Genomic DNA, 27,763 nt, shown 5'->3' on the forward strand with positions numbered 1-27,763 from the left:
TATTTTTAACTTTAGAGCAACTCAATCATTTGCAACACAACCTCACTCAAACATGAATTCTTCCCTCAACCAAATCTTGTTTATGTACCAACCCTTTAGTGTTTTAAATCTACTGTGAACTAAAAATCAAAGAGTAAGGACCTCATGTTCTTGTTACATACATGAGCATAACATATACACTCAATGTCATGGAAATCTTGATAATGATCCTCAAAGGATTGCCATGTTGATTGAAAAGAACAAGGTTACTAGCTGGTTGTCAAAAATACTAACTAAATCAACAATACAAAATGAAACAGCCTCTTTTTTATCTTAGGACAACATAATAAACTGTGGAAGTTATGGCTTGAATTTTTTAGTTTGCTGATTAACTTATATTTATAAATGTGGCTCGTTGGTCTAGGAGTATGATTCTCGCTTTGGGTGCGAGAGGTCCCGGGTTCAAATCCCGGACGAGCCCAAGATATAATCATTGTTGAGATGTGTGTTTCCCAAGTATGATAAGCACATCAATCAAATGAAAGGACAACCTGACTAGTTTAGGTTTTCTTGACACACAGCCTATTATTCATTTGATAAAGTCCCAAGAAAAACATTCTCTTTAAGCCAACTCCCAATTAAATTGAACCCACTGAACTTTAACTTGAACAGTAGGTTAGTGAAAGATCTCCACGTTTGCTACTTGGTAATACCAGATGAAAAGGTCATCCCTGAGTTTCATGAATTTTGAAGACATATACAAGAGGGTCATTGGTCTAGGAACATGGTTATCGGTTTGGGTGCAAGAGATACGGGGTTCAAATCCCAGTCGAGCACAGCCTTCATTGCTAGATAGTACTTGTTCTAAAGTCACTTAATATAAATAAAAGGGCAATTGAGGAGAATGAGTTCTATTCAAAGAGGAACTCAATCATTTGCAACACAACCTCACTCAAACATTATTTTTTTCCCTCAACTAAATCTTGTTTCTATGCCAACTCTTTAGGTTTTTTTTAATTCTACTGTGTACTAAAAATCAAAGAGTAAGGACAAAATGTTCTTGTTACATACACGAGCATAACAGATACACTCAATGTCATGGAAATCTTGACAATGATCCTCAAAGGATTGCCATGTTGATTGAAAAGAACAAGGTCACTAGCTGGTTGTCAAAAATACTAACTAAATCAACAATACAAAATGAAACATAGCCTCTTTTTTATCTTAGGACAACATAATAAACTGTGGAAGTTTTGGCTTGAATTTTTTAGTTTCCTGGAGAACTTATCATTAATAACGTGGCATGTTGTTCTAGGAGCATGATTCTCGCTTAGGGTGTGAGAGGTCCCGGGTTCAAATCCCGGACGAGCCCAAGATACAATCATTGTTGAGATGTGTGTTTGCCAAGTATGATTTAAACATCAATCTAGTGAAAGAACAACCTGACAAGTTGGGGTTTTCTTCACACAGCCTATTAGTCATTTGATGAAGACCCAAGAAAAACATTCTCTTTAAGCCAACTCCCAATTATATTGAACCCACTGAACTTTAACTTGACCAGTAGGTTAGTGAAAGACTCTCCACATTTGCTATTTGGTAATACCAGATCAAAATGTCATCCCTGAGTTTCATACATTTTGAAGAGCTATACAAGAGGCTCGTTGGTCTAGGAGTATGATTCTCGCTTTGGGTGCGAGAGGTCCCGGGTTCAAATCCCGGACGAGCCCTAGATAAACTCTTTGTTGAAATGTGTTCTTGCCAAGTATGAAAAAGACATAAATGAAGTGGAAAAAAAACCTGACAAGTTGGGGTTTCCTTCACACACAGCCTATTATTCATTTGATAAAGACCCAGGAAAATCATTCTCTTTCCGCCGACTCCCAATTATATTGAACCCACAGAACTTTAACATGAACAGTCGGTTAGTGAAAGATCTCCACGTTTGCTGGTAGATAATACCAGATGAAAAGGTCACCCTTGAGTTTCATTATTTTTGAAGTCTAAAACAAGAGGCTCGTTGGTCTAGGAGTATGGTTATCTCTTTGGGTGCAAGAAATACTGGGTTCAAATCACAGACAAGCCCAGCTTTCATTGCTAAAAAGTACTTGTTCTAAAGTCACTTAATATAAATAATAAAGGTAAAATGAGGAGAATTATTTTTAACTTTAGAGCAACTCAATCATTTGCAACACAACCTCACTCAAACATGAATTCTTCCCTCAACCAAATCTTGTTTATGTACCAACCCTTTAGTGTTTTAAATCTACTGTGAACTAAAAATCAAAGAGTAAGGACCTCATGTTCTTGTTACATACATGAGCATAACATATACACTCAATGTCATGGAAATCTTGATAATGATCCTCAAAGGATTGCCATGTTGATTGAAAAGAACAAGGTTACTAGCTGGTTGTCAAAAATACTAACTAAATCAACAATACAAAATGAAACAGCCTCTTTTTTATCTTAGGACAACATAATAAACTGTGGAAGTTATGGCTTGAATTTTTTAGTTTCCTGATGAACTTATATTTATAAATGTGGCTCGTTGGTCTAGGAGTATGATTCTCGCTTAGGGTGCGAGAGGTCCCGGGTTCAAATCCCGGACGAGCCCAAGATATAATCATTGTTGAGATGTGTTTCCCAAGTATGATAAGCACATCAATCAAATGAAAGGACAACCTGACTAGTTTAGGTTTTCTTGACACACAGCCTATTATTCATTTGATAACGTCCCAAGAAAAACATTCTCTTTAAGCCAACTCCCAATTAAATTGAACCCACTGAACTTTAACTTGAACAGTAGGTTAGTGAAAGATCTCCACGTTTGCTACTTGGTAATACCAGATGAAAAGGTCATCCCTGAGTTTCATGAATTTTGAAGACATATACAAGAGGGTCATTGGTCTAGGAACATGGTTATCGCTTTGGGTGCAAGAGATACGGGGTTCAAATCCCAGTTGAGCACAGCCTTCATTGCTAGAAAGTACTTGTTCTGAAGTCACTTAATATAAATAAAGGGCAATTGAGGAGAATGAGTTCTATTCAAGGAGGAACTCAATCATTTGCAACACAACCTCACTCAAACATTAAATTTTTCCCTTAACTAAATCTTGTTTCTATGCCAACTCTTTAGGTTTTTTAAATCTACTGTGTACTAAAAATCAAAGAGTAAGGACAAAATGTTCTTGTTACATACACGAGCATAACAGATACACACAATGTCATGCAAATCTTGACAATGATCCTCAAAGGATTGCCATGTTGATTGAAAAGAACAAGGTCACTAGCTGGTTGTCAAAAATACTAACTAAATCAACAATACAAAATGAAACATAGCCTCTTTTTTATCTTAGGACAACATAATAAACTGTGGAAGTTTTGGCTTGAATTTTTTTGTTTCCTGGAGAACTTATCATAAATAACGTGGCTCGTTGGTCTAGGAGTATGATTCTCGCTTAGGGTGCGAGAGGTCCCGGGTTCAAATCCCGGACGAGCCCAGGATACAATCATTGTTGAGATGTGTGTTTCCCAAGTATGATAAGCACATGAATGAAATGAAAGGACAACCTGACTAGTTGGCGATTTCTTGACACACAGCCTATTATTCATTTGATAAAGACCCAAGAAAAACATTCTCTTTAAGCCAACTCCCAATTATATTGAACCCACTGAACTTTAACTTGAACAGTAGGTTAGTGAAAGATCTCCACGTTTGCTAGTTGGTAATACCAGATGAAAAGGTCATCCCTGAGTTTCATGAATTTTGAAGACATATACAAGAGGGTCATTGGTCTAGGAACATGGTTATCGCTTTGGGTGCAAGAGATACGGGGTTCAAATCCCAGTTGAGCACAGCCTTCATTGCTAGAAAGTACTTGTTCTGAAGTCACTTAATATAAATAAAGGGCAATTGAGGAGAATGAGTTCTATTCAAAGAGGAACTCAATCATTTGCAACACAACCTCACTCAAACATTAATTTTTTCCCTCAACTAAATCTTGTTTCTATGCCAACTCTTTAGGTTTTTTAAATCTACTGTGTACTAAAAATCAAAGAGTAAGGACAAAATGTTCTTGTTACATACACGAGCATAACAGATACACTCAATGTCATGGAAATCTTGACAATGATCCTCAAAGGATTGCCATGTTGATTGAAAAGAACAAGGTTACTAGCTGGTTGTCAAAAATACTAACTAAATCAACAATACAAAATGAAACATAGCCTCTTTTTTTATCTTAGGTCAACATAATAAACTGTGGAAGTTTTGGCTTGAATTTTTTAGTTTCCTGATGAACTTATATTTATAAATGTAGCTTGTTGGTCTAGGAGTATGATTCTCGCTTAGGGTGCGAGAGGTCCCGGGTTCAAATCCCGGACGAGCCCAAGATACAATCATTGTTGAGATGTGTGTTTCCCAAGTATGATAAGCACATCAATCAAATGAAAGGACAACCTGACTAGTTTAGGTTTTCTTGACACACAGGCTGTTATTCATTTGATAAAGACCCAAGAAAAACATTCTCTTTAAGCCAACTCCCAATTATTTTGAACCCACTGAACTTTAACTTGAACAGTAGGTTAGTGAAAGATCTCCACGTTTGCTAGTTGGTAATACCAGATGAAAAGGTCATCCCTGAGTTTCATGAATTTTGAAGACATATACAAGAGGGTCATTGGTCTAGGAACATGGTTATCGCTTTGGGTGCAAGAGATACGGGGTTCAAATCCCAGTCGAGCACAGCCTTCATTGCTAGATACTACTTGTTCTAAAGTCACTTAATATAAATAAAAGGGCAATTGAGGAGAATGAGTTCTATTCAAAGAGGAACTCAATCATTTGCAACACAACCTCACTCAAACATTATTTTTTTCCCTCAACTAAATCTTGTTTCTATGCCAACTCTTTAGGTTTTTTAAATCTACTGTGTACTAAAAATCAAAGAGTAAGGACAAAATGTTCTTGTTACATACACGAGCATAACAGATACACTCAATGTCATGGAAATCTTGACAATGATCCTCAAAGGATTGCCATGTTGATTGAAAAGAACAAGGTCACTAGCTGGTTGTCAAAAATACTAACTAAATCAACAATACAAAATGAAACATAGCCTCTTTTTTATCTTAGGACAACATAATAAACTGTGGAAGTTTTGGCTTGAATTTTTTAGTTTCCTGGAGAACTTATCATTAATAACGTGGCACGTTGGTCTAGGAGCATGATTCTCGCTTAGGGTGTGAGAGGTCCCGGGTTCAAATCCCGGACGAGCCCAAGATACAATCATTGTTGAGATGTGTGTTTGCCAAGTATGATTTAAACATCAATCTAGTGAAAGAACAACCTGACAAGTTGGGGTTTTCTTCACACAGCCTATTATTCATTTGATGAAGACCCAAGAAAAACATTCTCTTTAAGCCAACTCCCAATTATATTGAACCCACTGAACTTTAACTTGACCAGTAGGTTAGTGAAAGACTCTCCACATTTGCTATTTGGTAATACCAGATCAAAATGTCATCCCTGAGTTTCATACATTTTGAAGAGTTATACAAGAGGCTCGTTGGTCTAGGAGTATGATTCTCGCTTTGGGTGCGAGAGGTCCCGGGTTCAAATTCCGGATGAGCCCTAGATAAACTCTTTGTTGAAATGTGTTCTTGCCAAGTATGAAAAAGACATAAATGAAGTGGAAAAAAAACCTGACAAGTTGGGGTTTCCTTCACACACAGCCTATTATTCATTTGATAAAGACCCAGGAAAATCATTCTCTTTCCGCCGACTCCCAATTATATTGAACCCACAGAACTTTAACATGAACAGTCGGTTAGTGAAAGATCTCCACGTTTGCTGGTAGATAATACCAGATGAAAAGGTCACCCTTGAGTTTCATTATTTTTGAAGTCTAAAACAAGAGGCTCGTTGGTCTAGGAGTATGGTTATCTCTTTGGGTGCAAGAAATACTGGGTTCAAATCACAGACAAGCCCAGCTTTCATTGCTAAAAAGTACTTGTTCTAAAGTCACTTAATATAAATAATAAAGGTAAAATGAGGAGAATTATTTTTAACTTTAGAGCAACTCAATCATTTGCAACACAACCTCACTCAAACATGAATTCTTCCCTCAACCAAATCTTGTTTATGTACCAACCCTTTAGTGTTTTAAATCTACTGTGAACTAAAAATCAAAGAGTAAGGACCTCATGTTCTTGTTACATACATGAGCATAACATATACACACAATGTCATGGAAATCTTGATAATGATCCTCAAAGGATTGCCATGTTGATTGAAAAGAACAAGGTTACTAGCTGGTTGTCAAAAATACTAACTAAATCAACAATACAAAATGAAACATAGCCTCTTTTTTATCTTAGGACAACATAATAAACTGTGGAAGTTATGGCTTGAATTTTTTAGTTTCCTGATGAACTTATATTTATAAATGTGGCTCGTTGGTCTAGGAGTATGATTCTCGCTTAGGGTGCGAGAGGTCCCGGGTTCAAATCCCGGACGAGCCCAAGATATAATCATTGTTGAGATGTGTGTTTCCCAAGTATGATAAGCACATCAATCAAATGAAAGGACAACCTGACTAGTTTAGGTTTTCTTGACACACAGCCTATTATTCATTTGATAAAGTCCCAAGAAAAACATTCTCTTTAAGCCAACTCCCAATTAAATTGAACCCACTGAACTTTAACCTGAACAGTAGGTTAGTGAAAGATCTCCACGTTTGCTACTTGGTAATACCAGATGAAAAGGTCATCCCTGAGTTTCATGAATTTTGAAGACATATACAAGAGTGTCATTGGTCTAGGAACATGGTTATCGCTTTGGGTGCAAGAGATACGGGGTTCAAATCCCAGTCGAGCACAGCCTTCATTGCTAGAAAGTACTTGTTCTGAAGTCACTTAATATAAATAAAGGGCAATTGAGGAGAATGAGTTCTATTCAAAGAGGAACTCAATCATTTGCAACACAACCTCACTCAAACATTAATTTTTTCCCTCAACTAAATCTTGTTTCTATGCCAACTCTTTAGGTTTTTTAAATCTACTGTGTACTAAAAATCAAAGAGTAAGGACAAAATGTTCTTGTTACATACACGAGCATAACAGATACACTCAATGTCATGGACATCTTGACAATGATCCTCAAAGGATTGCCATGTTGATTGAAAAGAACAAGGTTACTAGCTGGTTGTCAAAAATACTAACTAAATCAACAATACAAAATGAAACATAGCCTCTTTTTTTATCTTAGGACAACATAATAAACTGTGGAAGTTTTGGCTTGAATTTTTTAGTTTCCTGATGAACTTATATTTATAAATGTGGCTCGTTGGTCTAGGAGTATGATTCTCGCTTAGGGTGCGAGAGGTCCCGGGTTCAAATCCCGGACGAGCCCAGGATACAATCATTGTTGAGATGTGTGTTTCCCAAGTATGATAAGCACATCAATGAAATGAAAGGACAACCTGACTAGTTGGGGTTTTCTTGACACACAGCCTATTATTCATTTTATAAAGACCCAAGAAAAACATTCTCTTTAAGCCAACTCCCAATTATATTGAACCCACTGAACTTTTAACTTGAACAGTAGGTTAGTGAAAGATCTCCACGTTTGCTAGTTGGTAATACCAGATGAAAAGGTCATCCCTGAGTTTCATGAATTTTGAAGACATATACAAGAGGGTCATTGGTCTAGGAACATGGTTATCGCTTTGGGTGCAAGAGATACGGGGTTCAAATCCCAGTTGAGCACAGCCTTCATTGCTAGAAAGTACTTGTTCTGAAGTCACTTAATATAAATAAAGGGCAATTGAGGAGAATGAGTTCTATTCAAAGAGGAACTCAATCATTTGCAACACAACCTCACTCAAACATTAATTTTTTCCCTCAACTAAATCTTGTTTCTATGCAAACTCTTTAGGTTTTTTAAATCTACTGTGTACTAAAAATCAAAGAGTAAAGACAAAATGTTCTTGTTACATACACGAGCATAACAGATACACTCAATGTCATGGAAATCTTGACAATGATCCTCAAAGGATTGCCATGTTGATTGAAAAGAACAAGGTCACTAGCTGGTTGTCAAAAATACTAACTAAATCAACAATACAAAATGAAACATAGCCTCTTTTTTATCTTAGGACAACATAATAAACTGTGGAAGTTTTGGCTTGAATTTTTTTGTTTCCTGGAGAACTTATCATAAATAACGTGGCTCGTTGGTCTAGGAGTATGATTCTCGCTTAGGGTGCGAGAGGTCCCGGGTTCAAATCCCGGACGAGCCCAAGATACAATCATTGTTGAGATGTGTGTTTGCCAAGTATGATTTAAACATCAATCTAGTGAAAGAACAACCTGACAAGTTGGGGTTTTCTTCACACAGCCTATTATTCATTTGATGAAGACCCAAGAAAAACATTCTCTTTAAGCCAACTCCCAATTATATTGAACCCACTGAACTTTAACTTGACCAGTAGGTTAGTGAAAGACTCTCCACATTTGCTATTTGGTAATACCAGATCAAAATGTCATCCCTGAGTTTCATACATTTTGAAGTGTTATACAAGAGGCTCGTTGGTCTAGGAGTATGATTCTCGCTTTGGGTGCGAGAGGTCCCGGGTTCAAATCCCGGACGAGCCCTAGATAAACTCTTTGTTGAAATGTGTTCTTGCCAAGTATGAAAAAGACATAAATGAAGTGGAAAAAAAACCTGACAAGTTGGGGTTTCCTTCACACACAGCCTATTATTCATTTGATAAAGACCCAGGAAAATCATTCTCTTTCCGCCGACTCCCAATTATATTGAACCCACAGAACATTAACATGAACAGTCGGTTAGTGAAAGATCTCCACGTTTGCTGGTAGATAATACCAGATGAAAAGGTCACCCTTGAGTTTCATTATTTTTGAAGTCTAAAACAAGAGGCTCGTTGGTCTAGGAGTATGGTTATCTCTTTGGGTGCAAGAAATACTGGGTTCAAATCACAGACAAGCCCAGCTTTCATTGCTAAAAAGTACTTGTTCTAAAGTCACTTAATATAAATAATAAAGGTAAAATGAGGAGAATTATTTTTAACTATAGAGCAACTCAATCATTTGCAACACAACCTCACTCAAACATGAATTCTTCCCTCAACCAAATCTTGTTTATGTACCAACCCTTTAGTGTTTTAAATCTACTGTGAACTAAAAATCAAAGAGTAAGGACCTCATGTTCTTGTTACATACATGAGCATAACATATACACTCAATGTCATGGAAATCTTGATAATGATCCTCAAAGGATTGCCATGTTGATTGAAAAGAACAAGGTTACTAGCTGGTTGTCAAAAATACTAACTAAATCAACAATACAAAATGAAACATAGCCTCTTTTTTATCTTAGGACAACATAATAAACTGTGGAAGTTATGGCTTGAATTTTTTAGTTTCCTGATGAACTTATATTTATAAATGTGGCTCGTTGGTCTAGGAGTATGATTCTCGCTTAGGGTGCGAGAGGTCCCGGGTTCAAATCCCGGACGAGCCCAAGATATAATCATTGTTGAGATGTGTGTTTCCCAAGTATGATAAGCACATCAATCAAATGAAAGGACAACCTGACTATTTTAGGTTTTCTTGACACACAGCCTATTATTCATTTGATAAAGTCCCAAGAAAAACATTCTCTTTAAGCCAACTCCCAATTAAATTGAACCCACTGAACTTTAACTTGAACAGTAGGTTAGTGAAAGATCTCCACGTTTGCTACTTGGTAATACCAGATGAAAAGGTCATCCCTGAGTTTCATGAATTTTGAAGACATATACAAGAGGGTCATTGGCCTAGGAACATGGTTATCGCTTTGGGTGCAAGACATACGGGGTTCAAATCCCAGTCGAGCACAGCCTTCATTGCTAGAAAGTACTTGTTCTGAAGTCACTTAATATAAATAAAGGGCAATTGAGGAGAATGAGTTCTATTCAAAGAGGAACTCAATCATTTGCAACACAACCTCACTCAAACATTAATTTTTTCCCTCAACTAAATCTTGTTTCTATGCCAACTCTTTAGGTTTTTTAAATCTACTGTGTACTAAAAATCAAAGAGTAAGGACAAAATGTTCTTGTTACATACACGAGCATAACAGATACACTCAATGTCATGGACATCTTGACAATGATCCTCAAAGGATTGCCATGTTGATTGAAAAGAACAAGGTTACTAGCTGGTTGTCAAAAATACTAACTAAATCAACAATACAAAATGAAACATAGCCTCTTTTTTTTATCTTAGGACAACATAATAAACTGTGGAAGTTTTGGCTTGAATTTTTTAGTTTCCTGATGAACTTATATTTATAAATGTGGCTCGTTGGTCTAGGAGTATGATTCTCGCTTAGGGTGCGAGAGGTCCCGGGTTCAAATCCCGGACGAGCCCAGGATACAATCATTGTTGAGATGTGTGTTTCCCAAGTATGATAAGCACATCAATGAAATGAAAGGACAACCTGACTAGTTGGCGTTTTCTTGACACACAGCCTATTATTCATTTGATAAAGACCCAAGAAAAACATTCTCTTTAAGCCAACTCCCAATTATATTGAACCCACTGAACTTTAACTTGAACAGTAGGTTAGTGAAAGATCTCCACGTTTGCTAGTTGGTAATACCAGATGAAAAGGTCATCCCTGAGTTTCATGAATTTTGAAGACATATACAAGAGGGTCATTGGTCTAGGAACATGGTTATCGCTTTGGGTGCAAGAGATACGGGGTTCAAATCCCAGTTGAGCACAGCCTTCATTGCTAGAAAGTACTTGTTCTGAAGTCACTTAATATAAATAAAGGGCAATTGAGGAGAATGAGTTCTATTCAAAGAGGAACTCAATCATTTGCAACACAACCTCACTCAAACATTAATTTTTTCCCTCAACTAAATCTTGTTTCTATGCAAACTCTTTAGGTTTTTTAAATCTACTGTGTACTAAAAATCAAAGAGTAAAGACAAAATGTTCTTGTTACATACACGAGCATAACAGATACACTCAATGTCATGGAAATCTTGACAATGATCCTCAAAGGATTGCCATGTTGATTGAAAAGAACAAGGTCACTAGCTGGTTGTCAAAAATACTAACTAAATCCACAATACAAAATGAAACATAGCCTCTTTTTTATCTTAGGACAACATAATAAACTGTGGAAGTTTTGGCTTGAATTTTTTTGTTTCCTGGAGAACTTATCATAAATAACGTGGCTCGTTGGTCTAGGAGTATGATTCTCGCTTAGGGTGCGAGAGGTCCCGGGTTCAAATCCCGGACGAGCCCAAGATACAATCATTGTTGAGATGTGTGTTTGCCAAGTATGATTTAAACATCAATCTAGTGAAAGAACAACCTGACAAGTTGGGGTTTTCTTCACACAGCCTATTATTCATTTGATGAAGACCCAAGAAAAACATTCTCTTTAAGCCAACTCCCAATTATATTGAACCCACTGAACTTTAACTTGACCAGTAGGTTAGTGAAAGACTCTCCACATTTGCTATTTGGTAATACCAGATCAAAATGTCATCCCTGAGTTTCATACATTTTGAAGAGTTATACAAGAGGCTCGTTGGTCTAGGAGTATGATTCTCGCTTTGGGTGCGAGAGGTCCCGGGTTCAAATCCCGGACGAGCCCTAGATAAACTCTTTGTTGAAATGTGTTCTTGCCAAGTATGAAAAAGACATAAATGAAGTGGAAAAAAAACCTGACAAGTTGGGGTTTCCTTCACACACAGCCTATTATTCATTTGATAAAGACCCAGGAAAATCATTCTCTTTCCGCCGACTCCCAATTATATTGAACCCACAGAACATTAACATGAACAGTCGGTTAGTGAAAGATCTCCACGTTTGCTGGTAGATAATACCAGATGAAAAGGTCACCCTTGAGTTTCATTATTTTTGAAGTCTAAAACAAGAGGCTCGTTGGTCTAGGAGTATGGTTATCTCTTTGGGTGCAAGAAATACTGGGTTCAAATCACAGACAAGCCCAGCTTTCATTGCTAAAAAGTACTTGTTCTAAAGTCACTTAATATAAATAATAAAGGTAAAATGAGGAGAATTATTTTTAACTATAGAGCAACTCAATCATTTGCAACACAACCTCACTCAAACATGAATTCTTCCCTCAACCAAATCTTGTTTATGTACCAACCCTTTAGTGTTTTAAATCTACTGTGAACTAAAAATCAAAGAGTAAGGACCTCATGTTCTTGTTACATACATGAGCATAACATATACACTCAATGTCATGGAAATCTTGATAATGATCCTCAAAGGATTGCCATGTTGATTGAAAAGAACAAGGTTACTAGCTGGTTGTCAAAAATACTAACTAAATCAACAATACAAAATGAAACATAGCCTCTTTTTTATCTTAGGACAACATAATAAACTGTGGAAGTTATGGCTTGAATTTTTTAGTTTCCTGATGAACTAATATTTATAAATGTGGCTCGTTGGTCTAGGAGTATGATTCTCGCTTAGGGTGCGAGAGGTCCCGGGTTCAAATCCCGGACGAGCCCAAGATATAATCATTGTTGAGATGTGTGTTTCCCAAGTATGATAAGCACATCAATCAAATGAAAGGACAACCTGACTATTTTAGGTTTTCTTGACACACAGCCTATTATTCATTTGATAAAGTCCCAAGAAAAACATTCTCTTTAAGCCAACTCCCAATTAAATTGAACCCACTGAACTTTAACTTGAACAGTAGGTTAGTGAAAGATCTCCACGTTTGCTACTTGGTAATACCAGATGAAAAGGTCATCCCTGAGTTTCATGAATTTTGAAGACATATACAAGAGGGTCATTGGCCTAGGAACATGGTTATCGCTTTGGGTGCAAGAGATACGGGGTTCAAATCCCAGTCGAGCACAGCCTTCATTGCTAGAAAGTACTTGTTCTGAAGTCACTTAATATAAATAAAGGGCAATTGAGGAGAATGATTTCTATTCAAAGAGGAACTCAATCATTTGCAACACAACCTCACTCAAACATTAATTTTTTCCCTCAACTAAATCTTGTTTCTATGCCAACTCTTTAGGTTTTTTAAATCTACTGTGTACTAAAAATCAAAGAGTAAGGACAAAATGTTCTTGTTACATACACGAGCATAACAGATACACTCAATGTCATGGACATCTTGACAATGATCCTCAAAGGATTGCCATGTTGATTGAAAAGAACAAGGTTACTAGCTGGTTGTCAAAAATACTAACTAAATCAACAATACAAAATGAAACATAGCCTCTTTTTTTATCTTAGGACAACATAATAAACTGTGGAAGTTTTGGCTTGAATTTTTTAGTTTCCTGATGAACTTATATTTATAAATGTGGCTCGTTGGTCTAGGAGTATGATTCTCGCTTAGGGTGCGAGAGGTCCCGGGTTCAAATCCCGGACGAGCCCAGGATACAATCATTGTTGAGATGTGTGTTTCCCAAGTATGATAAGCACATCAATGAAATGAAAGGACAACCTGACTAGTTGGGGTTTTCTTGACACACAGCCTATTATTCATTTTATAAAGACCCAAGAAAAACATTCTCTTTAAGCCAACTCCCAATTATATTGAACCCACTGAACTTTTAACTTGAACAGTAGGTTAGTGAAAGATCTCCACGTTTGCTAGTTGGTAATACCAGATGAAAAGGTCATCCCTGAGTTTCATGAATTTTGAAGACATATACAAGAGGGTCATTGGTCTAGGAACATGGTTATCGCTTTGGGTGCAAGAGATACGGGGTTCAAATCCCAGTTGAGCACAGCCTTCATTGCTAGAAAGTACTTGTTCTGAAGTCACTTAATATAAATAAAGGGCAATTGAGGAGAATGAGTTCTATTCAAAGAGGAACTCAATCATTTGCAACACAACCTCACTCAAACATTAATTTTTTCCCTCAACTAAATCTTGTTTCTATGCAAACTCTTTAGGTTTTTTAAATCTACTGTGTACTAAAAATCAAAGAGTAAAGACAAAATGTTCTTGTTACATACACGAGCATAACAGATACACTCAATGTCATGGAAATCTTGACAATGATCCTCAAAGGATTGCCATGTTGATTGAAAAGAACAAGGTCACTAGCTGGTTGTCAAAAATACTAACTAAATCAACAATACAAAATGAAACATAGCCTCTTTTTTATCTTAGGACAACATAATAAACTGTGGAAGTTTTGGCTTGAATTTTTTTGTTTCCTGGAGAACTTATCATAAATAACGTGGCTCGTTGGTCTAGGAGTATGATTCTCGCTTAGGGTGCGAGAGGTCCCGGGTTCAAATCCCGGACGAGCCCAAGATACAATCATTGTTGAGATGTGTGTTTGCCAAGTATGATATAAACATCAATCTAGTGAAAGAACAACCTGACAAGTTGGGGTTTTCTTCACACAGCCTATTATTCATTTGATGAAGACCCAAGAAAAACATTCTCTTTAAGCCAACTCCCAATTATATTGAACCCACTGAACTTTAACTTGACCAGTAGGTTAGTGAAAGACTCTCCACATTTGCTATTTGGTAATACCAGATCAAAATGTCATCCCTGAGTTTCATACATTTTGAAGAGTTATACAAGAGGCTCGTTGGTCTAGGAGTATGATTCTCGCTTTGGGTGCGAGAGGTCCCGGGTTCAAATCCCGGACGAGCCCTAGATAAACTCTTTGTTGAAATGTGTTCTTGCCAAGTATGAAAAAGACATAAATGAAGTGGAAAAAAAACCTGACAAGTTGGGGTTTCCTTCACACACAGCCTATTATTCATTTGATAAAGACCCAGGAAAATCATTCTCCTTCCGCCGGCTCCCAATTATATTGAACCCACAGAACATTAACATGAACAGTCGGTTAGTGAAAGATCTCCACGTTTGCTGGTAGATAATACCAGATGAAAAGGTCACCCTTGAGTTTCATTATTTTTGAAGTCTAAAACAAGAGGCTCGTTGGTCTAGGAGTATGGTTATCTCTTTGGGTGCAAGAAATACTGGGTTCAAATCACAGACAAGCCCAGCTTTCATTGCTAAAAAGTACTTGTTCTAAAGTCACTTAATATAAATAATAAAGGTAAAATGAGGAGAATTATTTTTAACTTTAGAGCAACTCAATCATTTGCAACACAACCTCACTCAAACATGAATTCTTCCCTCAACCAAATCTTGTTTATGTACCAACCCTTTAGTGTTTTAAATCTACTGTGAACTAAAAATCAAAGAGTAAGGACCTCATGTTCTTGTTACATACATGAGCATAACATATACACTCAATGTCATGGAAATCTTGATAATGATCCTCAAAGGATTGCCATGTTGATTGAAAAGAACAAGGTTACTAGCTGGTTGTCAAAAATACTAACTAAATCAACAATACAAAATGAAACATAGCCTCTTTTTTATCTTAGGACAACATAATAAACTGTGGAAGTTATGGCTTGAATTTTTTAGTTTCCTGATGAACTTATATTTATAAATGTGGCTCGTTGGTCTAGGAGTATGATTCTCGCTTAGGGTGCGAGAGGTCCCGGGTTCAAATCCCGGACGAGCCCAAGATATAATCATTGTTGAGATGTGTGTTTCCCAAGTATGATAAGCACATCAATCAAATGAAAGGACAACCTGACTAGTTAAGGTTTTCTTGACACACAGCCTATTATTCATTTGATAAAGTCCCAAGAAAAACATTCTCTTTAAGCCAACTCCCAATTAAATTGAACCCACTGAACTTTAACCTGAACAGTAGGTTAGTGAAAGATCTCCACGTTTGCTACTTGGTAATACCAGATGAAAAGGTCATCCCTGAGTTTCATGAATTTTGAAGACATATACAAGAGGGTCATTGGTCTAGGAACATGGTTATCGCTTTGGGTGCAAGAGATACGGGGTTCAAATCCCAGTCGAGCACAGCCTTCATTGCTAGAAAGTACTTGTTCTGAAGTCACTTAATATAAATAAAGGGCAATTGAGGAGAATGAGTTCTATTCAAAGAGGAACTCAATCATTTGCAACACAACCTCACTCAAACATTAATTTTTTCCCTCAACTAAATCTTGTTTCTATGCCAACTCTTTAGGTTTTTTAAATCTACTGTGTACTAAAAATCAAAGAGTAAGGACAAAATGTTCTTGTTACATACACGAGCATAACAGATACACTCAATGTCATGGACATCTTGACAATGATCCTCAAAGGATTGCCATGTTGATTGAAAAGAACAAGGTTACTAGCTGGTTGTCAAAAATACTAACTAAATCAACAATACAAAATGAAACATAGCCTCTTTTTTTATCTTAGGACAACATAACAAACTGTGGAAGTTTTGGCTTGAATTTTTTAGTTTCCTGATGAACTTATATTTATAAATGTGGCTCGTTGGTCTAGGAGTATGATTCTCGCTTAGGGTGCGAGAGGTCCCGGGTTCAAATCCCGGACGAGCCCAGGATACAATCATTGTTGAGATGTGTGTTTCCCAAGTATGATAAGCACATCAATGAAATGAAAGGACAACCTGACTAGTTGGGGTTTTCTTGACACACAGCCTATTATTCATTTGATAAAGACCCAAGAAAAACATTCTCTTTAAGCCAACTCCCAATTATATTGAACCCACTGAACTTTAACTTGAACAGTAGGTTAGTGAAAGATCTCCACGTTTGCTAGTTGGTAATACCAGATGAAAAGGTCATCCCTGAGTTTCATGAATTTTGAAGACATATACAAGAGGGTCATTGGTCTAGGAACATGGTTATCGCTTTGGGTGCAAGAGATACGGGGTTCAAATCCCAGTCGAGCACAGCCTTCATTGCTAGATAGTACTTGTTCTAAAGTCACTTAATATAAATAAAAGGGCAATTGAGGAGAATGAGTTCTATTCAAAGAGGAACTCAATCATTTGCAACACAACCTCACTCAAACATTATTTTTTTCCCTCAACTAAATCTTGTTTCTATGCCAACTCTTTAGGTTTTTTAAATCTACTGTGTACTAAAAATCAAAGAGTAAGGACAAAATGTTCTTGTTACATACACGAGCATAACAGATACACTCAATGTCATGGAAATCTTGACAATGATCCTCAAAGGATTGCCATGTTGATTGAAAAGAACAAGGTCACTAGCTGGTTGTCAAAAATACTAACTAAATCAACAATCCATAATGAAACATAGCCTCTTTTTTATCTTAGGACAACATAATAAACTGTGGAAGTTTTGGCTTGAATTTTTTAGTTTCCTGGAGAACTTGTCATTAATAACGTGGCACGTTGGTCTAGGAGCATGATTCTCGCTTAGGGTGTGAGAGGTCCCGGGTTCAAATCCCGGACGAGCCCAAGATACAATCATTGTTGAGATGTGTGTTTGCCAAGTATGATTTAAACATCAATCTAGTGAAAGAACAACCTGACAAGTTGGGGTTTTCTTCACACAGCCTATTATTCATTTGATGAAGACCCAAGAAAAACATTCTCTTTAAGCCAACTCCCAATTATATTGAACCCACTGAACTTTAACTTGACCAGTAGGTTAGTGAAAGACTCTCCACATTTGCTATTTGGTAATACCAGATCAAAATGTCATCCCTGAGTTTCATACATTTTGAATAGTTATACAAGAGGCTCGTTGGTCTAGGAGTATGATTCTCGCTTTGGGTGCGAGAGGTCCCGGGTTCAAATCCCGGACGAGCCCTAGATAAACTCTTTGTTGAAATGTGTTCTTGCCAAGTATGAAAAAGACATAAATGAAGTGGAAAAAAAACCTGACAAGTTGGGGTTTCCTTCACACACAGCCTATTATTCATTTGATAAAGACCCAGGAAAATCATTCTCTTTCCGCCGACTCCCAATTATATTGAACCCACAGAACTTTAACATGAACAGTCGGTTAGTGAAAGATCTCCACGTTTGCTGGTAGATAATACCAGATGAAAAGGTCACCCTTGAGTTTCATTATTTTTGAAGTCTAAAACAAGAGGCTCGTTGGTCTAGGAGTATGGTTATCTCTTTGGGTGCAAGAAATACTGGGTTCAAATCACAGACAAGCCCAGCTTTCATTGCTAAAAAGTACTTGTTCTAAAGTCACTTAATATAAATAATAAAGGTAAAATGAGGAGAATTATTTTTAACTTTAGAGCAACTCAATCATTTGCAACACAACCTCACTCAAACATGAATTCTTCCCTCAACCAAATCTTGTTTATGTACCAACCCTTTAGTGTTTTAAATCTACTGTGAACTAAAAATCAAAGAGTAAGGACCTCATGTTCTTGTTACATACATGAGCATAACATATACACTCAATGTCATGGAAATCTTGATAATGATCCTCAAAGGATTGCCATGTTGATTGAAAAGAACAAGGTTACTAGCTGGTTGTCAAAAATACTAACTAAATCAACAATACAAAATGAAACATAGCCTCTTTTTTATCTTAGGACAACATAATAAACTGTGGAAGTTATGGCTTGAATTTTTTAGTTTCCTGATGAACTTATATTTATAAATGTGGCTCGTTGGTCTAGGAGTATGATTCTCGCTTAGGGTGCGAGAGGTCCCGGGTTCAAATCCCGGACGAGCCCAAGATATAATCATTGTTGAGATGTGTGTTTCCCAAGTATGATAAGCACATCAATCAAATGAAAGGACAACCTGACTAGTTTAGGTTTTCTTGACACACAGCCTATTATTCATTTGATAAAGTCCCAAGAAAAACATTCTCTTTAAGCCAACTCCCAATTAAATTGAACCCACTGAACTTTAACCTGAACAGTAGGTTAGTGAAAGATCTCCACGTTTGCTACTTGGTAATACCAGATGAAAAGGTCATCCCTGAGTTTCATGAATTTTGAAGACATATACAAGAGGGTCATTGGTCTAGGAACATGGTTATCGCTTTGGGTGCAAGAGATACGAGGTTCAAATCCCAGTCGAGCACAGCCTTCATTGCTAGAAAGTACTTGTTCTGAAGTCACTTAATATAAATAAAGGGCAATTGAGGAGAATGAGTTCTATTCAAAGAGGAACTCAATCATTTGCAACACAACCTCACTCAAACATTAATTTTTTCCCTCAACTAAATCTTGTTTCTATGCCAACTCTTTAGGTTTTTTAAATCTACTGTGTACTAAAAATCAAAGAGTAAGGACAAAATGTTCTTGTTACATACACGAGCATAACAGATACACTCAATGTCATGGACATCTTGACAATGATCCTCAAAGGATTGCCATGTTGATTGAAAAGAACAAGGTTACTAGCTGGTTGTCAAAAATACTAACTAAATCAACAATACAAAATGAAACATAGCCTCTTTTTTTATCTTAGGACAACATAATAAACTGTGGAAGTTTTGGCTTGAATTTTTTAGTTTCCTGATGAACTTATATTTATAAATGTAGCTCGTTGGTCTAGGAGTATGATTCTCGCTTAGGGTGCGAGAGGTCCCGGGTTCAAATCCCGGACGAGCCCAGGATACAATCATTGTTGAGATGTGTGTTTCCCAAGTATGATAAGCACATCAATGAAATGAAAGGACAACCTGACTAGTTGGGGTTTTCTTGACACACAGCCTATTATTCATTTGATAAAGACCCAAGAAAAACATTCTCTTTAAGCCAACTCCCAATTATATTGAACCCACTGAACTTTAACTTGAACAGTAGGTTAGTGAAAGATCTCCACGTTTGCTAGTTGGTAATACCAGATGAAAAGGTCATCCCTGAGTTTCATGAATTTTGAAGACATATACAAGAGGGTCATTGGTCTAGGAACATGGTTATCGCTTTGGGTGCAAGAGATACGGGGTTCTAATCCCAGTCGAGCACAGCCTTCATTGCTAGATAGTACTTGTTCTAAAGTCACTTAATATAAATAAAAGGGCAATTGAGGAGAATGAGTTCTATTCAAAGAGGAACTCAATCATTTGCAACACAACCTCACTCAAACATTATTTTTTTCCCTCAACTAAATCTTGTTTCTATGCCAACTCTTTAGGTTTTTTAAATCTACTGTGTACTAAAAATCAAAGAGTAAGGACAAAATGTTCTTGTTACATACACGAGCATAACAGATACACTCAATGTCATGGAAATCTTGACAATGATCCTCAAAGGATTGCCATGTTGATTGAAAAGAACAAGGTCACTAGCTGGTTGTCAAAAATACTAACTAAATCAACAATACAAAATGAAACATAGCCTCTTTTTTATCTTAGGACAACATAATAAACTGTGGAAGTTTTGGCTTGAATTTTTTTGTTTCCTGGAGAACTTATCATAAATAACGTGGCTCGTTGGTCTAGGAGTATGATTCTCGCTTAGGGTGCGAGAGGTCCCGGGTTCAAATCCCGGACGAGCCCAAGATACAATCATTGTTGAGATGTGTGTTTGCCAAGTATGATTTAAACATCAATCTAGTGAAAGAACAACCTGACAAGTTGGGGTTTTCTTCACACAGCCTATTATTCATTTGATGAAGACCCAAGAAAAACATTCTCTTTAAGCCAACTCCCAATTATATTGAACCCACTGAACTTTAACTTGACCAGTAGGTTAGTGAAAGACTCTCCACATTTGCTATTTGGTAATACCAGATCAAAATGTCATCCCTGAGTTTCATACATTTTGAAGAGTTATACAAGAGGCTCGTTGGTCTAGGAGTATGATTCTCGCTTTGGGTGCGAGAGGTCCCGGGTTCAAATCCCGGACGAGCCCTAGATAAACTCTTTGTTGAAATGTGTTCTTGCCAAGTATGAAAAAGACATAAATGAAGTGGAAAAAAAACCTGACAAGTTGGGGTTTCCTTCACACACAGCCTATTATTCATTTGATAAAGACCCAGGAAAATCATTCTCTTTCCGCCGACTCCCAATTATATTGAACCCACAGAACATTAACATGAACAGTCGGTTAGTGAAAGATCTCCACGTTTGCTGGTAGATAATACCAGATGAAAAGGTCACCCTTGAGTTTCATTATTTTTGAAGTCTAAAACAAGAGGCTCGTTGGTCTAAGAGTATGGTTATCTCTTTGGGTGCAAGAAATACTGGGTTCAAATCACAGACAAGCCCAGCTTTCATTGCTAAAAAGTACTTGTTCTAAAGTCACTTAATATAAATAATAAAGGTAAAATGAGGAGAATTATTTTTAACTTTAGAGCAACTCAATCATTTGCAACACAACCTCACTCAAACATGAATTCTTCCCTCAACCAAATCTTGTTTATGTACCAACCCTTTAGTGTTTTAAATCTACTGTGAACTAAAAATCAAAGAGTAAGGACCTCATGTTCTTGTTACATACATGAGCATAACATATACACTCAATGTCATGGAAATCTTGATAATGATCCTCAAAGGATTGCCATGTTGATTGAAAAGAACAAGGTTACTAGCTGGTTGTCAAAAATACTAACTAAATCAACAATACAAAATGAAACATAGCCTCTTTTTTATCTTAGGACAACATAATAAACTGTGGAAGTTATGGCTTGAATTTTTTAGTTTCCTGATGAACTTATATTTATAAATGTGGCTCGTTGGTCTAGGAGTATGATTCTCGCTTAGGATGCGAGAGGTCCCGGGTTCAAATCCCGGACGAGCCCAAGATATAATCATTGTTGAGATGTGTGTTTCCCAAGTATGATAAGCACATCAATCAAATGAAAGGACAACCTGACTAGTTTAGGTTTTCTTGACACACAGCCTATTATTCATTTGATAAAGTCCCAAGAAAAACATTCTCTTTAAGCCAACTCCCAATTAAATTGAACCCACTGAACTTTAACCTGAACAGTAGGTTAGTGAAAGATCTCCACGTTTGCTACTTGGTAATACCAGATGAAAAGGTCATCCCTGAGTTTCATGAATTTTGAAGACATATACAAGAGGGTCATTGGTCTAGGAACATGGTTATCGCTTTGGGTGCAAGAGATACGGGGTTCAAATCCCAGTCGAGCACAGCCTTCATTGCTAGAAAGTACTTGTTCTGAAGTCACTTAATATAAATAAAGGGCAATTGAGGAGAATGAGTTCTATTCAAAGAGGAACTCAATCATTTGCAACACAACCTCACTCAAACATTAATTTTTTCCCTCAACTAAATCTTGTTTCTATGCCAACTCTTTAGGTTTTTTAAATCTACTGTGTACTAAAAATCAAAGAGTAAGGACAAAATGTTCTTGTTACATACACGAGCATAACAGATACACTCAATGTCATGGACATCTTGACAATGATCCTCAAAGGATTGCCATGTTGATTGAAAAGAACAAGGTTACTAGCTGGTTGTCAAAAATACTAACTAAATCAACAATACAAAATGAAACATAGCCTCTTTTTTTATCTTAGGACAACATAATAAACTGTGGAAGTTTTGGCTTGAATTTTTTAGTTTCCTGATGAACTTATATTTATAAATGTAGCTCGTTGGTCTAGGAGTATGATTCTCGCTTAGGGTGCGAGAGGTCCCGGGTTCAAATCCCGGACGAGCCCAGGATACAATCATTGTTGAGATGTGTGTTTCCCAAGTATGATAAGCACATCAATGAAATGAAAGGACAACCTGACTAGTTGGGGTTTTCTTGACACACAGCCTATTATTCATTTGATAAAGACCCAAGAAAAACATTCTCTTTAAGCCAACTCCCAATTATATTGAACCCACTGAACTTTAACTTGAACAGTAGGTTAGTGAAAGATCTCCACGTTTGCTAGTTGGTAATACCAGATGAAAAGGTCATCCCTGAGTTTCATGAATTTTGAAGACATATACAAGAGGGTCATTGGTCTAGGAACATGGTTATCGCTTTGGGTGCAAGAGATACGGGGTTCTAATCCCAGTCGAGCACAGCCTTCATTGCTAGATAGTACTTGTTCTAAAGTCACTTAATATAAATAAAAGGGCAATTGAGGAGAATGAGTTCTATTCAAAGAGGAACTCAATCATTTGCAACACAACCTCACTCAAACATTATTTTTTTCCCTCAACTAAATCTTGTTTCTATGCCAACTCTTTAGGTTTTTTAAATCTACTGTGTACTAAAAATCAAAGAGTAAGGACAAAATGTTCTTGTTACATACACGAGCATAACAGATACACTCAATGTCATGGAAATCTTGACAATGATCCTCAAAGGATTGCCATGTTGATTGAAAAGAACAAGGTCACTAGCTGGTTGTCAAAAATACTAACTAAATCAACAATACAAAATGAAACATAGCCTCTTTTTTATCTTAGGACAACATAATAAACTGTGGAAGTTTTGGCTTGAATTTTTTTGTTTCCTGGAGAACTTATCATAAATAACGTGGCTCGTTGGTCTAGGAGTATGATTCTCGCTTAGGGTGCGAGAGGTCCCGGGTTCAAATCCCGGACGAGCCCAAGATACAATCATTGTTGAGATGTGTGTTTGCCAAGTATGATTTAAACATCAATCTAGTGAAAGAACAACCTGACAAGTTGGGGTTTTCTTCACACAGCCTATTATTCATTTGATGAAGACCCAAGAAAAACATTCTCTTTAAGCCAACTCCCAATTATATTGAACCCACTGAACTTTAACTTGACCAGTAGGTTAGTGAAAGACTCTCCACATTTGCTATTTGGTAATACCAGATCAAAATGTCATCCCTGAGTTTCATACATTTTGAAGAGTTATACAAGAGGCTCGTTGGTCTAGGAGTATGATTCTCGCTTTGGGTGCGAGAGGTCCCGGGTTCAAATCCCGGACGAGCCCTAGATAAACTCTTTGTTGAAATGTGTTCTTGCCAAGTATGAAAAAGACATAAATGAAGTGGAAAAAAAACCTGACAAGTTGGGGTTTCCTTCACACACAGCCTATTATTCATTTGATAAAGACCCAGGAAAATCATTCTCTTTCCGCCGACTCCCAATTATATTGAACCCACAGAACATTAACATGAACAGTCGGTTAGTGAAAGATCTCCACGTTTGCTGGTAGATAATACCAGATGAAAAGGTCACCCTTGAGTTTCATTATTTTTGAAGTCTAAAACAAGAGGCTCGTTGGTCTAAGAGTATGGTTATCTCTTTGGGTGCAAGAAATACTGGGTTCAAATCACAGACAAGCCCAGCTTTCATTGCTAAAAAGTACTTGTTCTAAAGTCACTTAATATAAATAATAAAGGTAAAATGAGGAGAATTATTTTTAACTATAGAGCAACTCAATCATTTGCAACACAACCTCACTCAAACATGAATTCTTCCCTCAACCAAATCTTGTTTATGTACCAACCCTTTAGTGTTTTAAATCTACTGTGAACTAAAAATCAAAGAGTAAGGACCTCATGTTCTTGTTACATACATGAGCATAACATATACACTCAATGTCATGGAAATCTTGATAATGATCCTCAAAGGATTGCCATGTTGATTGAAAAGAACAAGGTTACTAGCTGGTTGTCAAAAATACTAACTAAATCAACAATACAAAATGAAACATAGCCTCTTTTTTATCTTAGGACAACATAATAAACTGTGGAAGTTATGGCTTGAATTTTTTAGTTTCCTGATGAACTTATATTTATAAATGTGGCTCGTTGGTCTAGGAGTATGATTCTCGCTTAGGGTGCGAGAGGTCCCGGGTTCAAATCCCGGACGAGCCCAAGATACAATCATTGTTGAGATGTGTGTTTCCCAAGTATGATAAGCACATCAATCAAATGAAAGGACAACCTGACTATTTTAGGTTTTCTTGACACACAGCCTATTATTCATTTGATAAAGTCCCAAGAAAAACATTCTCTTTAAGCCAACTCCCAATTAAATTGAACCCACTGAACTTTAACTTGAACAGTAGGTTAGTGAAAGATCTCCACGTTTGCTACTTGGTAATACCAGATGAAAAGGTCATCCCTGAGTTTCATGAATTTTGAAGACATATACAAGAGGGTCATTGGCCTAGGAACATGGTTATCGCTTTGGGTGCAAGACATACGGGGTTCAAATCCCAGTCGAGCACAGCCTTCATTGCTAGAAAGTACTTGTTCTGAAGTCACTTAATTTAAATAAAGGGCAATTGAGGAGAATGAGTTCTATTCAAAGAGGAACTCAATCATTTGCAACACAACCTCACTCAAACATTAATTTTTTCCCTCAACTAAATCTTGTTTCTATGCCAACTCTTTAGGTTTTTTAAATCTACTGTGTACTAAAAATCAAAGAGTAAGGACAAAATGTTCTTGTTACATACACGAGCATAACAGATACACTCAATGTCATGGACATCTTGACAATGATCCTCAAAGGATTGCCATGTTGATTGAAAAGAACAAGGTTACTAGCTGGTTGTCAAAAATACTAACTAAATCAACAATACAAAATGAAACATAGCCTCTTTTTTTTATCTTAGGACAACATAATAAACTGTGGAAGTTTTGGCTTGAATTTTTTAGTTTCCTGATGAACTTATATTTATAAATGTGGCTCGTTGGTCTAGGAGTATGATTCTCGCTTAGGGTGCGAGAGGTCCCGGGTTCAAATCCCGGACGAGCCCAGGATACAATCATTGTTGAGATGTGTGTTTCCCAAGTATGATAAGCACATCAATGAAATGAAAGGACAACCTGACTAGTTGGCGTTTTCTTGACACACAGCCTATTATTCATTTGATAAAGACCCAAGAAAAACATTCTCTTTAAGCCAACTCCCAATTATATTGAACCCACTGAACTTTAACTTGAACAGTAGGTTAGTGAAAGATCTCCACGTTTGCTAGTTGGTAATACCAGATGAAAAGGTCATCCCTGAGTTTCATGAATTTTGATAACATATACAAGAGGGTCATTGGTCTAGGAACATGGTTATCGCTTTGGGTGCAAGAGATACGGGGTTCAAATCCCAGTTGAGCACAGCCTTCATTGCTAGAAAGTACTTGTTCTGAAGTCACTTAATATAAATAAAGGGCAATTGAGGAGAATGAGTTCTATTCAAAGAGGAACTCAATCATTTGCAACACAACCTCACTCAAACATTAATTTTTTCCCTCGACTAAATCTTGTTTCTATGCAAACTCTTTAGGTTTTTTAAATCTACTGTGTACTAAAAATCAAAGAGTAAAGACAAAATGTTCTTGTTACATACACGAGCATAACAGATACACTCAATGTCATGGAAATCTTGACAATGATCCTCAAAGGATTGCCATGTTGATTGAAAAGAACAAGGTCACTAGCTGGTTGTCAAAAATACTAACTAAATCCACAATACAAAATGAAACATAGCCTCTTTTTTATCTTAGGACAACATAATAAACTGTGGAAGTTTTGGCTTGAATTTTTTTGTTTCCTGGAGAACTTATCATAAATAACGTGGCTCGTTGGTCTAGGAGTATGATTCTCGCTTAGGGTGCGAGAGGTCCCGGGTTCAAATCCCGGACGAGCCCAAGATACAATCATTGTTGAGATGTGTGTTTGCCAAGTATGATTTAAACATCAATCTAGTGAAAGAACAACCTGACAAGTTGGGGTTTTCTTCACACAGCCTATTATTCATTTGATGAAGACCCAAGAAAAACATTCTCTTTAAGCCAACTCCCAATTATATTGAACCCACTGAACTTTAACTTGACCAGTAGGTTAGTGAAAGACTCTCCACATTTGCTATTTGGTAATACCAGATCAAAATGTCATCCCTGAGTTTCATACATTTTGAAGAGTTATACAAGAGGCTCGTTGGTCTAGGAGTATGATTCTCGCTTTGGGTGCGAGAGGTCCCGGGTTCAAATCCCGGACGAGCCCTAGATAAACTCTTTGTTGAAATGTGTTCTTGCCAAGTATGAAAAAGACATAAATGAAGTGGAAAAAAAACCTGACAAGTTGGGGTTTCCTTCACACACAGCCTATTATTCATTTGATAAAGACCCAGGAAAATCATTCTCTTTCCGCCGACTCCCAATTATATTGAACCCACAGAACATTAACATGAACAGTCGGTTAGTGAAAGATCTCCACGTTTGCTGGTAGATAATACCAGATGAAAAGGTCACCCTTGAGTTTCATTATTTTTGAAGTCTAAAACAAGAGGCTCGTTGGTCTAGGAGTATGGTTATCTCTTTGGGTGCAAGAAATACTGGGTTCAAATCACAGACAAGCCCAGCTTTCATTGCTAAAAAGTACTTGTTCTAAAGTCACTTAATATAAATAATAAAGGTAAAATGAGGAGAATTATTTTTAACTATAGAGCAACTCAATCATTTGCAACACAACCTCACTCAAACATGAATTCTTCCCTCAACCAAATCTTGTTTATGTACCAACCCTTTAGTGTTTTAAATCTACTGTGAACTAAAAATCAAAGAGTAAGGACCTCATGTTCTTGTTACATACATGAGCATAACATATACACTCAATGTCATGGAAATCTTGATAATGATCCTCAAAGGATTGCCATGTTGATTGAAAAGAACAAGGTTACTAGCTGGTTGTCAAAAATACTAACTAAATCAACAATACAAAATGAAACATAGCCTCTTTTTTATCTTAGGACAACATAATAAACTGTGGAAGTTATGGCTTGAATTTTTTAGTTTCCTGATGAACTAATATTTATAAATGTGGCTCGTTGGTCTAGGAGTATGATTCTCGCTTAGGGTGCGAGAGGTCCCGGGTTCAAATCCCGGACGAGCCCAAGATATAATCATTGTTGAGATGTGTGTTTCCCAAGTATGATAAGCACATCAATCAAATGAAAGGACAACCTGACTATTTTAGGTTTTCTTGACACACAGCCTATTAT

The 27,763-nt window shown here is 36.9% G+C and overlaps 32 non-coding genes across 32 annotated transcripts; all 32 read left to right on the forward strand.

The window, feature by feature from the left end:
* Window positions 1-388: 388 nt before the first annotated feature.
* trnap-ugg (transfer RNA proline (anticodon UGG)) lies at window positions 389-460 on the forward strand. Its single transcript has one exon. It is a non-coding gene; the product is annotated as a tRNA-Pro (tRNA).
* Window positions 461-1,634: 1,174 nt separating this feature from the next.
* trnap-ugg (transfer RNA proline (anticodon UGG)) lies at window positions 1,635-1,706 on the forward strand. Its single transcript has one exon. It is a non-coding gene; the product is annotated as a tRNA-Pro (tRNA).
* An 815-nt stretch (window positions 1,707-2,521) lies between these two features.
* trnap-agg (transfer RNA proline (anticodon AGG)) lies at window positions 2,522-2,593 on the forward strand. The gene has a single exon. It is a non-coding gene; the product is annotated as a tRNA-Pro (tRNA).
* Window positions 2,594-3,407: 814 nt separating this feature from the next.
* On the forward strand, window positions 3,408-3,479 carry trnap-agg (transfer RNA proline (anticodon AGG)). The gene has a single exon. It is a non-coding gene; the product is annotated as a tRNA-Pro (tRNA).
* A 2,950-nt stretch (window positions 3,480-6,429) lies between these two features.
* trnap-agg (transfer RNA proline (anticodon AGG)) lies at window positions 6,430-6,501 on the forward strand. The gene has a single exon. It is a non-coding gene; the product is annotated as a tRNA-Pro (tRNA).
* An 817-nt stretch (window positions 6,502-7,318) lies between these two features.
* On the forward strand, window positions 7,319-7,390 carry trnap-agg (transfer RNA proline (anticodon AGG)). The gene has a single exon. It is a non-coding gene; the product is annotated as a tRNA-Pro (tRNA).
* An 817-nt stretch (window positions 7,391-8,207) lies between these two features.
* Window positions 8,208-8,279, forward strand: trnap-agg (transfer RNA proline (anticodon AGG)). Its single transcript has one exon. It is a non-coding gene; the product is annotated as a tRNA-Pro (tRNA).
* A 283-nt stretch (window positions 8,280-8,562) lies between these two features.
* On the forward strand, window positions 8,563-8,634 carry trnap-ugg (transfer RNA proline (anticodon UGG)). The gene has a single exon. It is a non-coding gene; the product is annotated as a tRNA-Pro (tRNA).
* An 817-nt stretch (window positions 8,635-9,451) lies between these two features.
* Window positions 9,452-9,523, forward strand: trnap-agg (transfer RNA proline (anticodon AGG)). The gene has a single exon. It is a non-coding gene; the product is annotated as a tRNA-Pro (tRNA).
* Window positions 9,524-10,341: 818 nt separating this feature from the next.
* Window positions 10,342-10,413, forward strand: trnap-agg (transfer RNA proline (anticodon AGG)). Its single transcript has one exon. It is a non-coding gene; the product is annotated as a tRNA-Pro (tRNA).
* An 816-nt stretch (window positions 10,414-11,229) lies between these two features.
* trnap-agg (transfer RNA proline (anticodon AGG)) lies at window positions 11,230-11,301 on the forward strand. Its single transcript has one exon. It is a non-coding gene; the product is annotated as a tRNA-Pro (tRNA).
* Window positions 11,302-11,584: 283 nt separating this feature from the next.
* trnap-ugg (transfer RNA proline (anticodon UGG)) lies at window positions 11,585-11,656 on the forward strand. The gene has a single exon. It is a non-coding gene; the product is annotated as a tRNA-Pro (tRNA).
* Window positions 11,657-12,473: 817 nt separating this feature from the next.
* Window positions 12,474-12,545, forward strand: trnap-agg (transfer RNA proline (anticodon AGG)). The gene has a single exon. It is a non-coding gene; the product is annotated as a tRNA-Pro (tRNA).
* Window positions 12,546-13,362: 817 nt separating this feature from the next.
* Window positions 13,363-13,434, forward strand: trnap-agg (transfer RNA proline (anticodon AGG)). The gene has a single exon. It is a non-coding gene; the product is annotated as a tRNA-Pro (tRNA).
* An 817-nt stretch (window positions 13,435-14,251) lies between these two features.
* On the forward strand, window positions 14,252-14,323 carry trnap-agg (transfer RNA proline (anticodon AGG)). The gene has a single exon. It is a non-coding gene; the product is annotated as a tRNA-Pro (tRNA).
* Window positions 14,324-14,606: 283 nt separating this feature from the next.
* trnap-ugg (transfer RNA proline (anticodon UGG)) lies at window positions 14,607-14,678 on the forward strand. Its single transcript has one exon. It is a non-coding gene; the product is annotated as a tRNA-Pro (tRNA).
* An 817-nt stretch (window positions 14,679-15,495) lies between these two features.
* Window positions 15,496-15,567, forward strand: trnap-agg (transfer RNA proline (anticodon AGG)). Its single transcript has one exon. It is a non-coding gene; the product is annotated as a tRNA-Pro (tRNA).
* An 817-nt stretch (window positions 15,568-16,384) lies between these two features.
* Window positions 16,385-16,456, forward strand: trnap-agg (transfer RNA proline (anticodon AGG)). Its single transcript has one exon. It is a non-coding gene; the product is annotated as a tRNA-Pro (tRNA).
* A 1,172-nt stretch (window positions 16,457-17,628) lies between these two features.
* trnap-ugg (transfer RNA proline (anticodon UGG)) lies at window positions 17,629-17,700 on the forward strand. Its single transcript has one exon. It is a non-coding gene; the product is annotated as a tRNA-Pro (tRNA).
* An 817-nt stretch (window positions 17,701-18,517) lies between these two features.
* trnap-agg (transfer RNA proline (anticodon AGG)) lies at window positions 18,518-18,589 on the forward strand. The gene has a single exon. It is a non-coding gene; the product is annotated as a tRNA-Pro (tRNA).
* An 817-nt stretch (window positions 18,590-19,406) lies between these two features.
* On the forward strand, window positions 19,407-19,478 carry trnap-agg (transfer RNA proline (anticodon AGG)). Its single transcript has one exon. It is a non-coding gene; the product is annotated as a tRNA-Pro (tRNA).
* Window positions 19,479-20,295: 817 nt separating this feature from the next.
* On the forward strand, window positions 20,296-20,367 carry trnap-agg (transfer RNA proline (anticodon AGG)). The gene has a single exon. It is a non-coding gene; the product is annotated as a tRNA-Pro (tRNA).
* Window positions 20,368-20,650: 283 nt separating this feature from the next.
* On the forward strand, window positions 20,651-20,722 carry trnap-ugg (transfer RNA proline (anticodon UGG)). The gene has a single exon. It is a non-coding gene; the product is annotated as a tRNA-Pro (tRNA).
* Window positions 20,723-21,539: 817 nt separating this feature from the next.
* trnap-agg (transfer RNA proline (anticodon AGG)) lies at window positions 21,540-21,611 on the forward strand. Its single transcript has one exon. It is a non-coding gene; the product is annotated as a tRNA-Pro (tRNA).
* Window positions 21,612-22,428: 817 nt separating this feature from the next.
* trnap-agg (transfer RNA proline (anticodon AGG)) lies at window positions 22,429-22,500 on the forward strand. The gene has a single exon. It is a non-coding gene; the product is annotated as a tRNA-Pro (tRNA).
* An 817-nt stretch (window positions 22,501-23,317) lies between these two features.
* Window positions 23,318-23,389, forward strand: trnap-agg (transfer RNA proline (anticodon AGG)). The gene has a single exon. It is a non-coding gene; the product is annotated as a tRNA-Pro (tRNA).
* Window positions 23,390-23,672: 283 nt separating this feature from the next.
* trnap-ugg (transfer RNA proline (anticodon UGG)) lies at window positions 23,673-23,744 on the forward strand. Its single transcript has one exon. It is a non-coding gene; the product is annotated as a tRNA-Pro (tRNA).
* Window positions 23,745-24,561: 817 nt separating this feature from the next.
* trnap-agg (transfer RNA proline (anticodon AGG)) lies at window positions 24,562-24,633 on the forward strand. Its single transcript has one exon. It is a non-coding gene; the product is annotated as a tRNA-Pro (tRNA).
* An 818-nt stretch (window positions 24,634-25,451) lies between these two features.
* Window positions 25,452-25,523, forward strand: trnap-agg (transfer RNA proline (anticodon AGG)). Its single transcript has one exon. It is a non-coding gene; the product is annotated as a tRNA-Pro (tRNA).
* Window positions 25,524-26,339: 816 nt separating this feature from the next.
* trnap-agg (transfer RNA proline (anticodon AGG)) lies at window positions 26,340-26,411 on the forward strand. Its single transcript has one exon. It is a non-coding gene; the product is annotated as a tRNA-Pro (tRNA).
* A 283-nt stretch (window positions 26,412-26,694) lies between these two features.
* Window positions 26,695-26,766, forward strand: trnap-ugg (transfer RNA proline (anticodon UGG)). The gene has a single exon. It is a non-coding gene; the product is annotated as a tRNA-Pro (tRNA).
* Window positions 26,767-27,583: 817 nt separating this feature from the next.
* On the forward strand, window positions 27,584-27,655 carry trnap-agg (transfer RNA proline (anticodon AGG)). The gene has a single exon. It is a non-coding gene; the product is annotated as a tRNA-Pro (tRNA).
* The last annotated feature ends 108 nt before the right edge of the window (window positions 27,656-27,763 follow it).

The sequence above is a fragment of the Nothobranchius furzeri genome, chromosome 3, assembly GCF_043380555.1.
Source record: "Nothobranchius furzeri strain GRZ-AD chromosome 3, NfurGRZ-RIMD1, whole genome shotgun sequence".
NCBI lineage: Eukaryota > Metazoa > Chordata > Actinopteri > Cyprinodontiformes > Nothobranchiidae > Nothobranchius > Nothobranchius furzeri.